We start from the raw sequence: 11,107 nt of genomic DNA on the forward strand, positions 1-11,107 counted from the left end.
GGAGGATATGTTGCTATACAAGGCTTACTCTGCCAGTTTACTCTCCATGTCTTTAGTAAGCCGGCTGAGCCCTCCATATGTGGTGAGGAATCTCACGAGAAAGACTGTACTGATGCCGTGCTGTAGTCTGTACACACCACAGGGAAAAGAACAGGATTCCCTCTCCTGTGAGTGCTAAGGGAGACTCTATGTCACAGGAAAGTGTTGGTGAAGATAACGCAGTACAGAGACTATAGCATCCCTCACCTGGTTACTCATTGATCATCCATAAAGAAAATGTCTGGGGATTCTCCAATTTCAAAGCCTGGACGGGCATGACCAATCCTGACTAAGGATTTATAGAGGAGGTCTGGTCACCGTTGGTGTCCTTTGAGAGCCAGATGCTCTCGATGATTTTGTTGGATCGAGAGCTAGAGGATATTTTTAGCTTAATTTGGAGGGGGCAGCGTTCTGGTTTGGGTTTCATTTGCTTGGGTATTTTTTCTTTGCTTTGGTTTAAATTTTGTTCGTTTTTGTTAATTATTTTTTTTCTTGTTTTAATAGTTGGTTAAGGCTCTACACTGTATAAACTGACTAAAGCCACTATTGAATAAAATTACTATTTTTATGAATAAAAATCAACTTTCAAGTTCTAGATTTTACCACCGTTCTTGAGTCAGACATGGTGTTGCTCTCCTGTGACTCCAGAACTCACATGCAGAGATGGATTTCTCCACGTTCCAGGAGCCTTGGTTACACAGTGGTTTCACATCCAGGCAGGTATACACAGGAGGGTAGTACCTTGGATGTGGATGGTCTGGCTTACTTCTGTCTTTATGACCTTGACTTTATGTTAACAGCCAGATTTAAGAGAATGTCATGAAGAAGGGCTCTGGATAGAAAGGAGCTCCCCGTTCTGCAGTACATTAGTTCTGTGCCAGTGTCCAATCACAATTGCCCATTGTCATCCTGGGACAGCAAAACAATGAAAGTGGCCTTTGAAATGCATGAGCTAAGTGTACCCACAGCAGAGGGGAACTGCTGAGCTGCAAATTTAAATTCTGGAGATGCCGTCCAACCTCTGACTCCTAAACCATGATTCTTACATTGGGGAGCTATAGAGTAAGGGCCTGTTCTAGCACAATTAATACATAGGACCATATGAGAATGAAAAGCACCTGTAGGGCATGTAAATAGGTCAAAACAGCAGGCTAGAGAATGAGAAAAGTTCTTCACAGTCTCCACATTCAATAAAGGACAAATATCCAGAATATATAAAGAACTCAAGAAATTCGGTATCAAAAGAACAAATAATCCAATTAAAATGAGGTAGAGATCTAAACAGAATTCTCAACAGAGGAATCTAATGACTATGAAACACTTAAAGAAACATTCAACGTCTTTAGCCATTAGGAAAATGCAAACCAAAATCACTCTGAGATTCCATGTTACACCTGTCAGAATGACTTACACCTGTCAGAATGGCTAAGATCAATAACACAAGTGACAGCTCATGCTGGCAAGGATGAGGTAACAAGGAGAACACTCCTCCATGCACATGGGAGCACAAACTTGTACAGTCACCATGGAAATCAATATGGTATTACTCAGAAAATTGGTAACTGGTCTTCCTCAAGACACAGCTATACACTCTTGGGCAAATACACAATGGTTGCTCAATCCTATCACAAGGACACTTGTTCAACTATGTTCGTTATGACTTTGTTCATAAAAGTCAGAAATTGGAAATAACCTAGATGTCCCTCAACCAAAAAATGGATAAAGAAAATGTAGTACATTTACGCAATGGAGTATTACTCAGCAGTTTAGCAAAATGACATCACGAAATTTGAAGGCCAATGGATGAAACTAGAATAAAGCAAAAGGTCAAAGGGAGACACACAGAAAACCTATTGCAAGCAGACTTGGGGCAGGTGGGGACAGAAACAGATGAGGAAAGAAGTGGGGGGTTAGGTTGTTGGGGTAGTTGGGATGGAGAGAGTATATTGAGAGACAACTGTAATTTGGGTGCATTTGAGTACAGAAGAAACTTCCTGGAATTTATGAAGGTGATCCTAATGAGGGTGTCTGCTTCTGTCCCCACCTGTCCCATATCTGCTTGCAATAATTTTTCTATTTCCCCCTTGCAGGGAGACCTGTGTGTCTCCCTTTGACCTTTCTCTTTAGCTAATTTTTCTGGTTCTAAGGATTGTAGTTTGCTTATTATTTATTTCATGGTTAATATCCACTTAGAAGTGAATAGTTACTGTATTTATCTTTCTGAGTCCGGATTATCTCAGGGTGATTTCTTTCTAGTTCCATCCATTGGCTTTCAAAATTCCCTTGTCTATTTTGGATATTAGCAACAAGCAATTAAGAAACATAACTCAACAGACCCGGCATAACTCTTTTCTCCTGATCCTCTCAGCCGTTTTTCTAATCCATCTCCATTCCTTCGTGTCAGCTGCCAATCCCCAGTCAGAGAAGTTCCCTGGTAGAATTTTTTATGTAAACTATCATATCATCATCAAACAGTGAGAGTTTGACTTCTTTTCCGATTTATATCCCCGTTAGCTCTTTTTGGTGTCTTATTGCTCTATCTAGGACCTCAAGAATTATATTGAATATATATGGAGAGAATTGACACCGTGTCTTGTTCCTGATTTCATTGGAATATCTGGGAGTTTCTCTCCATTTAGTTTGATATTAGCTGTTGGCTTGCTGTATATTGCCTTTATTATGTTTAGGTTTGTTCCTTGTATCCCTGCTCTCTCCAAGACATTTTTCTTGAAAGGATATTGTATGTTGTCAAAAGCTTTTTCAGCATCTAATGAGATGATCATGTGATTTTTATTTTTCAGTTTTTGTATGTGATGGATTATGTTGACAATTTTCGTATATTGAACCATCCCTGCATCTCTGGGATGAAGCCAACTTGATCATGGTGGATGATGGTTCTGATGTGTTCTTGGATTCAATTTGCCAGTATTTTATTTAATATTTTTGCATCAATTTTCATGAGTGAGATTGGTCTGAAATTCTCATTTTTAGCAATGTCTTTCTGTGGTTTGAATATCAGGGTAATTGTAGCCTGGTACTTCTTTGGCCTAGGTTACTGGTTTTGACCTGTTTCTGTAAATCCTGGTCTGAATCCCCTCTTGCAGGTGTCCCTGGCTTGGTTTTGGTCCTGCAAAGGTTTTTGGCTCCAGTCTACAGCCTCGGAGTTCCCAGGCTCTGGTGCGCCCAGAACTGCAGAGGACCTGGCTCAGCCTTACTCCCTCAGAGGTCCCAGACTCATTCCTGGACCTGCAGAGGTTCCAGATTCCTGCCTGTTCCCTCTGATGTCCTAAACCAATGCCCAGACTGGCAGAGGTCCTGGCTCACGCCTAGTTCCTGGGAGGTCCTAGACTCATGCCCTGACCCACAGGCTTAGATCTACTCCTTTGAAGGTCCCAGATTCATGTCTGGACCCTCAGCATGTTCTGAATCTGGCTCATTTGCTCAGCACTTACTCCCCTGTACCTGGTCCGATGGAGATTGCTGTCTCTGGACCAGGTCGCTGCCCTCAATATTATTTTAAAGGAAAAATAATGGCTCTGTTTTTTTTTTCTCCACAGTCTTTCTGATATGCTCATTCTTACCCGCAGCTGGAAATGGAAATTCATTGGATAATTTCTTTATATTTGCAGTATTGGCAAATATTGCTTTTACACTGTTTATATCATGGAAATTCTTTTATTGTCCTAAAACTTTGGCAAATATTTTAGCAGGGTATAATCGTTAGGAAATCAAACATTGATATTTAGGACTTGAAATAAAGTGCTCCAGACTCTTCTGTGTCTCAAAGTTTTCAATGACACATCAGGTGTTATTCTTGTGAGTTAGTTATTCTTTATATGTGACTTGTGTTGTTTTACCTCCAACTTTCAGTACATTTTCCTTTTTTTCTGTACTTGCTGTTTTCACAATGATATGCCATGGAAATTTTTTTTTGCTTTTCTTTTTTATTCTTCTCTCTTTCAATATCCATGGCACAGTTTTTTCTCCCTTTCCCCATTCCAAACACCTCCCTACCTAACCTCTCCTCCAGATCACAAGTCCCTTGTTGGACACTTCAACAAGCTCTGAGCAAACATTACCCAGTACATATTGAAGACAGGGCAGGTTGTAAGTCATATATTTAGTGGTTGGGTTCCTGCCTCACTCAGTCTTAGAACTGGCAGCCTAACCTGGTTAGTGATGATGAGTGGTTTATGTAGCATATTATCCATTCCTAGGAGTCCTTGCTGGGGTCATCCTCACAGGTTCTTGATAGTTTCTATTGCACTGCACCAGGACTCCATATTGCCCCATAAGTTCCCATTTTTTTCAGTTTTTTCCTCCACTAACTCTTTCCCATTTCCCTCCCTCTCTCATGTAATTCCTCCTGTTCCCATCCATACATAAAATATATCCTGTTTTCCCTTTTCATGAATTTCATCCATCAGTGTTAAAACTCTTATTTAACCTTTCTTGCTCTGTGTATTAGAGTTTAGTTATCCTTTATATAATAGCATCTTCTTGTAAATGCATATAACATATTTTTCTATGCCTGGGGTGTACTGCTCAGGATAATATTTTCTAGTTCCACCCATTTATCTCCAAATTTCATGGTGCCCTTTTTATCATCTGTGTAATACTGTATTGTGTAACGATACCTCATGTCCTTTATACATCTTTTTTGAGGGACATCTAGGATGTTTCCAGTTCCTATTATGAATGAAACTTTAAGAAAAAAGTTGACAATTATCCTTCGGTTGAATGTGTTATTTTTTGGGTATATGCCCCAGAGTGGTATATATGGATCTTGAGTTAGATCAGTTGGCAATTTTAAGTGGAACTTCCATATTGTTTTCCATAGTGGGTATATAGCTTTCACTTCAACCAGCCTTAAGATTCCCCTTGCTTGACATCTTTGTCTACATTTAACCTTCACTTGCATTATTGATCTGAGCCATTATGGCAGGTGTAAGATGAAATCCAAAAGTAGTTTTAATTTCCATTCCATGTTGTCTAGGAATGTTGAACTGTTCCTTAACTATTTCTCAGCCATTTCAGAGTCTTCTCATCAAAGCTGTCAAATTATATACCCTGTATTTAATGGACTGTTTGTTTTTGATGTCTTGATTCTTAATTTTTTTCATATATTTGTGTATTAGCCCTCTATTGTATGTGGAGTTGTGAAAATTATTTCTCACTGTGAAAGCTATCGTTTTGCCTTATCATGTCAAGGACCTTGTGAGGAAACCAACAGGCCACATTGGAACTCATGGGACATGTCTGAGCAGTTAGCAATATTATGCATGAGTGTGCCCGGGGGAGTAAAAGCCCAGGATATATGGTTCTAAGGATCTCATGGTGTTATTCAGCATATCCCGATTCTTGCCTTCATGGTTATCATATCAGTCATATTCTATGGGATGAATAATGCAGTTTGATACATTTCTAGTAAATTAAATTTAAGTCAATTAGAAGGAGGATGTCGAGAGGTATATCGATGGGTAGCATCTGATTAGAGTTAAGAAAAAAATAAAATGTTGAGACAGAGGTGATGAAAAGACCCTAATGGTGTGTGGTTTTCCCTTTTTCTCTTGCCCTAGAAAGTTAAGTTTCACACCACTCACTGGCACTAGAGAATTAAGTTTTAGTCCCTCAGATAGAAAAGCCAAATTGAATGATATTTCTTTGACTCTGACTCAGTTTCTGAGTAGCTGAAAGCTCGCCCTCACAGCAGCACTACTGACAGTGTCCTTTGCCTTACAGAAGTTCTCAGAGCTGCTGTGGTGGTATACAGCAGGCAACAATTAGTGCTCAACAGATTGACCCTTCAGAGGCATCATTCCTGGTAGGGCCCTACCTGGTATGGCAGCGGAGTCACTGGCTGTGGAAACCCAGTGCTCCTTCTGTAATTTCTCTCATGACTAACTTAATTTCTTCCCTAATAACAGCTTTGGGTGTTTTCCACTGCTTGTGTGTTTATCTCATAAAAATATTCCATCTATGGGGCACCCATATAGCTGTGGTTTTCTCAATCACAAATACAGCCTTTTACATGGGCAAACTAACTTTAAATTTCAGATCAAATTCAAAGTCAGGCAGTTGCCCCTAGAGACAAATACATATGAGGGCATTTTCCCAGGTATTGTTTGTTTGTGAGTTAAATGTCAAATTGAAGCAAATTGGTTAGACATATCTTTCTCAATAATTGACTTTTGCACATAGTCCCAATCTTAGGCCAAATGTTTAGCCAACCGGTTACTTACTACATAGGAACATTCACCATCTTGGAACTGCATGAAAGGACCCTACATGGTCCTTGGCCTGACATTTATTATATTCATAGCCTGAGAGAAACTTTGGAGAAGTGTTTGTCCAAAAAATGAACCTTACACTTTTACAGAGTTTGGCTTTGTGGGAGCAGAGAAAGAAGAGCAGAGAGAGGCAGCACAGCAGAGAGCAGAGGCAACAGAGCAGATAAGTTTCAGCAGGACACACACAGAGAGATGGAGAGAGCAAAGAGAAGTGGCCAGAGCTAATTAGAGAGAAGCAGGGGGATTTTACAGAGTTTTGTTTTTTTTTTTTCCTGAATGAAGTCAAGATAAACTTAACATAGGAACACATCTGTGCTTCTGGTTTTCCCCTCAGATAAAAAAGATGTAATTATTAGATAAAAAACTTTTCCTAAAATATCACCATATTCATGGATTTTCTCACATACCCTGATGTGGTGTATGCTGGTCCCACAAGTCAGCAGCCATATAGAGAAGGAACATGCATAGGTCCAAACTAGTCGCTCTGAATGTGGTTGACAGTTGCATGACTGGGGCAGACTGAGGGGCCACTGGGTGTGCCACTAGAATTTGTCCCTGCTGCTTGTACTGGCTTTTTGGAAACCTATTCTCTATGGAATCACAATTGCTCAGCCTAGATAGAGAGGGCAGGGGCTTGAACCTTCCCAAAAGCAATGTGCCTTACCCTCTCTGTGGAGTGGATGGGAGGCAGAGGTTTAAGTGGAAGGTATGCGAGGAGGCGAGGGAGTGGGAACTTGGATTGATATCTATAATAAAACGATAGTTTGTTTTATTTTTAAGAAAAATAAAAATAAAATAAAAAGAAGCTTTTCAGTTTCATTATGGAAAATTTAATGTCTAAGGGACCTTGCTAATGATATTCTGTTTAGAAAACTGCTTAAAGTGCCAATGTTTTAAAGGTTATTCCCTACTTTCTCTACTAAGACGTACAGTGTGTCTGATTCTATGATTTGGTTTCTGCCTCAACTCACCTATAAATTGTGCCATGTGATAAATATGAATCTATTTACTTAATTCTACATGCTGAAATATGATTAGACCAACCCCACTTATTGAAGAGGCTTCTTTTCTTTATTGTATATTTATGGTTTCTTTATCAATATCAGTTATACCTATGTGTGTGGCTATATGCCTGGGTCTTTGATTCAATACTGTTTATTAACATGTCTGTATTCATTACTGTGGCTCTGTAATAGAGTTTGATGTCAGGGATGGTAATGCCTCCAGAAGTTCCTTTACTGTATAGGTTTGTTTTGGCAATCCTGGGCTTTTTTTTTGTTTTTCCATATATAGTTGATTATTATTCTCTCAAGGTCTGTGAAGAATTTTGAAAGGGCACCCTCTCCTTTATTGCTTAAGTCTTTGCTGGGGTCATCCTTGTGGATTCCTGGGAAATTTCTCTAGTGTCAGGTTTCTTGCTAGCCCCTTAATCGTTCCCTCAATCAAGGTATCTCTTTCTTTGCTCTCCATCTGTCCTTGCTCCATCTTGACTATCCTATTCTCTCAGGTTCTCCTCCAAGCTTTCCTTCTCTCCTCATCTTCACCTCTGCCCTCACTCCACCCTCATGCTCCAATTTTGCCAGGTGATGTTGTTTATTTGCCCTTTCCAGGTGGATCTATGTGTGTTGTTCTTAGGGTTCATCTTGCTACTTAGCCTTTCTAGGATCATGATATAGGTGCAATATCCTTTGCTTTACAGCTAGTACCCACTTATGTGTGAGTACATACCATGTTCATCTTTCTGGGTCTTGGTTACCTCACGCAGGAAGTTTTCTTCTCAGTCCATCCATTTGCATGTAAATTTCAAGATGTCATTTTTTTTTACCACTGAGTAGTACTCTAATGTGTAAATGTGATACATTTTCGAAGAAATGTGACACATTTTTCTCAGTTGAGGTGTATCCAGGTTGTTTCAGGTTCTGTCTATTAGAGATAAAAATGAGTCTGCTTCTTCTCAGAGGAAAAACAGGCAAAAGTAAATGTTGGAGGAAATGATTGAGGGAAAAGTTCACAGAAAGCTACTACATAGGAAGCTATAAGGAAATTATAAGACCATGAAGACAGATAGAAAGATAAAAACCAAGAAAAAGGTCAAGGTTGGAGCAATCACACTTTAAGTGTTAAAAAGGCAAGGAAAACAAATAAGTCTATCCTGTCATTGAGACACTAGGTGGCAGTCACAGCAAAGTCTAAATTATACTTCAAAGTGGAGTGTTTGTGGCACATGCCTTTAATCCCAGCACTTGGGAGGCAGAGGCAGGCAGATCTCTGTGAGTTCGAGGCCAGCCTGGTCTACAAGATCTAGTTTCATGACAGGGTCCAAAGCTGCATATAAACCCTGTCTTGACAAACCAAAAGAATAAGAAGTTAAATTATACTTTAGATTATACACTGACAATGTCCTCCCTACATGCAGATTGTCCGCATTAAGTCACTTTGTTATATGGTCTAACATCAAGAAGAAATAATAAACTGATGATCGTCACCAGTTTTTTCTCAGTACAACAAAACAAATAATTAAATGAACCTGTTCTCTGCAGAAAGAGACACATGTTAAAAACAGAACTTGGTGACTGGTTAGGTCCTCAAACGAGGGCTGGAGACCACATCTCCCTTACCTCAGTGATTCATTACATCTTACCCTCTGCTGCTTATTAGAATGGAGATAACAGCCGACAGAGCAATGGTCAGTCATGATTCAGGGAATGGTGAAGGACATTCTCAGTCTATAACATGAAATTTAGGCACACAGTAGCCTAAGAAGACACAGCTGCGCGAACAGTTACAAAGGACATGGCCTGAGAAAAACAATTTGGATTTAAGAAGTTAAACATTCATAAATATAATTTAGACTTAAAATGCAAGCTTACACAGAATTTTGAAATAGTTAATTAAGAATATATGAAGCAGAATAGCCAGAGTATCCAGTTCTCAAGAATTGTAGGGATTTCATTCAGAACTATCTTTCAGTTATGGGAACCGCAGTCCTTTGGTGTACTAGACTTAGGAACATGTCTAACATTGAATTTCTAGCTCATAATATTTGACTTAGGGTGTTATGTGCATAGGAGGCATATTAGTCCTTCCATGCAACTGAAAATCCCACAGAGGTCTTTATCATTATTTTTTCATATTATGTTATAAAAGATGCCAATTTACTTATCTTGAAGACAGATTAGTTATATTTGTCAAATCCATTTTATTCACTTAAGCTCAATGAGGCGAATGGGAATATTCCTGGGACTGTGGAAATGTAAGACGTGTATAAGGCTGGGGTCCTGTTGTCTAGATCCTCTCAGCAGCTCTGCAGACAAAAGCTCACAGATGTGTCTCCCATCCCCCACCCACATATGGAATCCATTCCTTTAAAAATTGGAGGAAATTAACCCTAGAACTTTTATTCTATTTGAGATATGTGGTGGTACCTTCTTCAAATGAGTATCATATATCTGTTTTCGTCTATTTCAGAAATGCTTCTTTTAAATCTTGTTTGATGAGTTCCTTTAGAGGCATACAGTGGGAATCACTCTGCCCATTTATAATTTCCTTATCAGTTTGCATGAAGGACTTTCCTGAAGTTTAGGGACACTAACACTGTCACCTTCATATTTTTTCTTTCTTTTTTTTTCATTCCAGAGATGTTCCCTACAGGAGAGAGTGTGGAGTGTTAATTTGTAGTTCTCTCAAAATTTCAATGTACAAATAACTACATGTTGAGATGAAATAGCTTTCACTTGTGCTTTTTCAACACTTTCCACTCGGTAATCTAAGTAGCAACCCTAACATCTTTGTGAACCTTGCCAGGAAAAACAAGGTGGAGGTCATGATTAGCTTTATAGGACTGCGATCTCTGTTTGAGTTCAGCCTTCCTTTTCCCCCATTTCTACTTTGGCTTGGTTGAGTACAATAGCCCAGCATTGTACTGGGTAACTTGATTGCTAGGCAGACCAGTGGAACACAACAGGGTTGAAACTCAGCATTTTTAAACTCCCCCATTTTCCTGAGTATCAGTGTAATCAAGCCAGGAGTGAATATTCGCCTGATTTCTGAGGCTCTGCAGATGGTGAGTGTGCAAGTAGCAGGTAAATAGTGTTCCGTGATGCTTTTAAAGCAAATCCTCAAGACAAAATCCAGGATCGAGAAGCATATAACTTTCTCCCTGACACAAAAGCTCAGAAGAGATGGATGGCTGTACGGTAAGTATGTCTCTGCTCAGCAGCTCTTCTCGATTTCTTCTCTCAAGGTTGTATATTTATGTTGCTTATCTTTACTTCTCTGGTTCTCATGGTCTTTCCTGAGGAGTTTATTACTATGGCTATTTGCTGTCTATGTTTCTTCTGTGAGTTATGATTGAGTCTTTACTTATATTGCTCACACATTGTACGCTTCCCTCCATTTTGCTCTGGCCCACTAATTTTTTGAGGACATATATCCTCAAACAACTGATGATTTTCATCACTGAGGATTCCATTGTGACAGGTGAAAATTGTAGCTCGCTGATACCCTGTCTTTTTATAAGTTTTTTTTTATAAATCAAGGAATCTTGGAATAATTATATGTGGAAACTCCAACATAAGTAACAAAATTAATAAAGCCCTTATTAAGAGCTTAGTACTAAAGAATTCCCAAAATATGTACTTTGACAGGAGAATGTACCAAGACTCATGGAATGTGCTTAAGTTTGGATTTTAATTTTAGAAATTAACACTCATATGAGTACTTATTTTCCTGAGAACCCCTGTAAATCTGATACAAATAAGATGGCTTTGATCATGTTT

This window comes from Microtus oregoni, unplaced genomic scaffold (genome assembly GCF_018167655.1).
Source record: "Microtus oregoni isolate MIOR12 unplaced genomic scaffold, Mior012 000029F_ref0000214, whole genome shotgun sequence".
In the NCBI taxonomy this organism is placed as follows: domain Eukaryota; kingdom Metazoa; phylum Chordata; class Mammalia; order Rodentia; family Cricetidae; genus Microtus; species Microtus oregoni.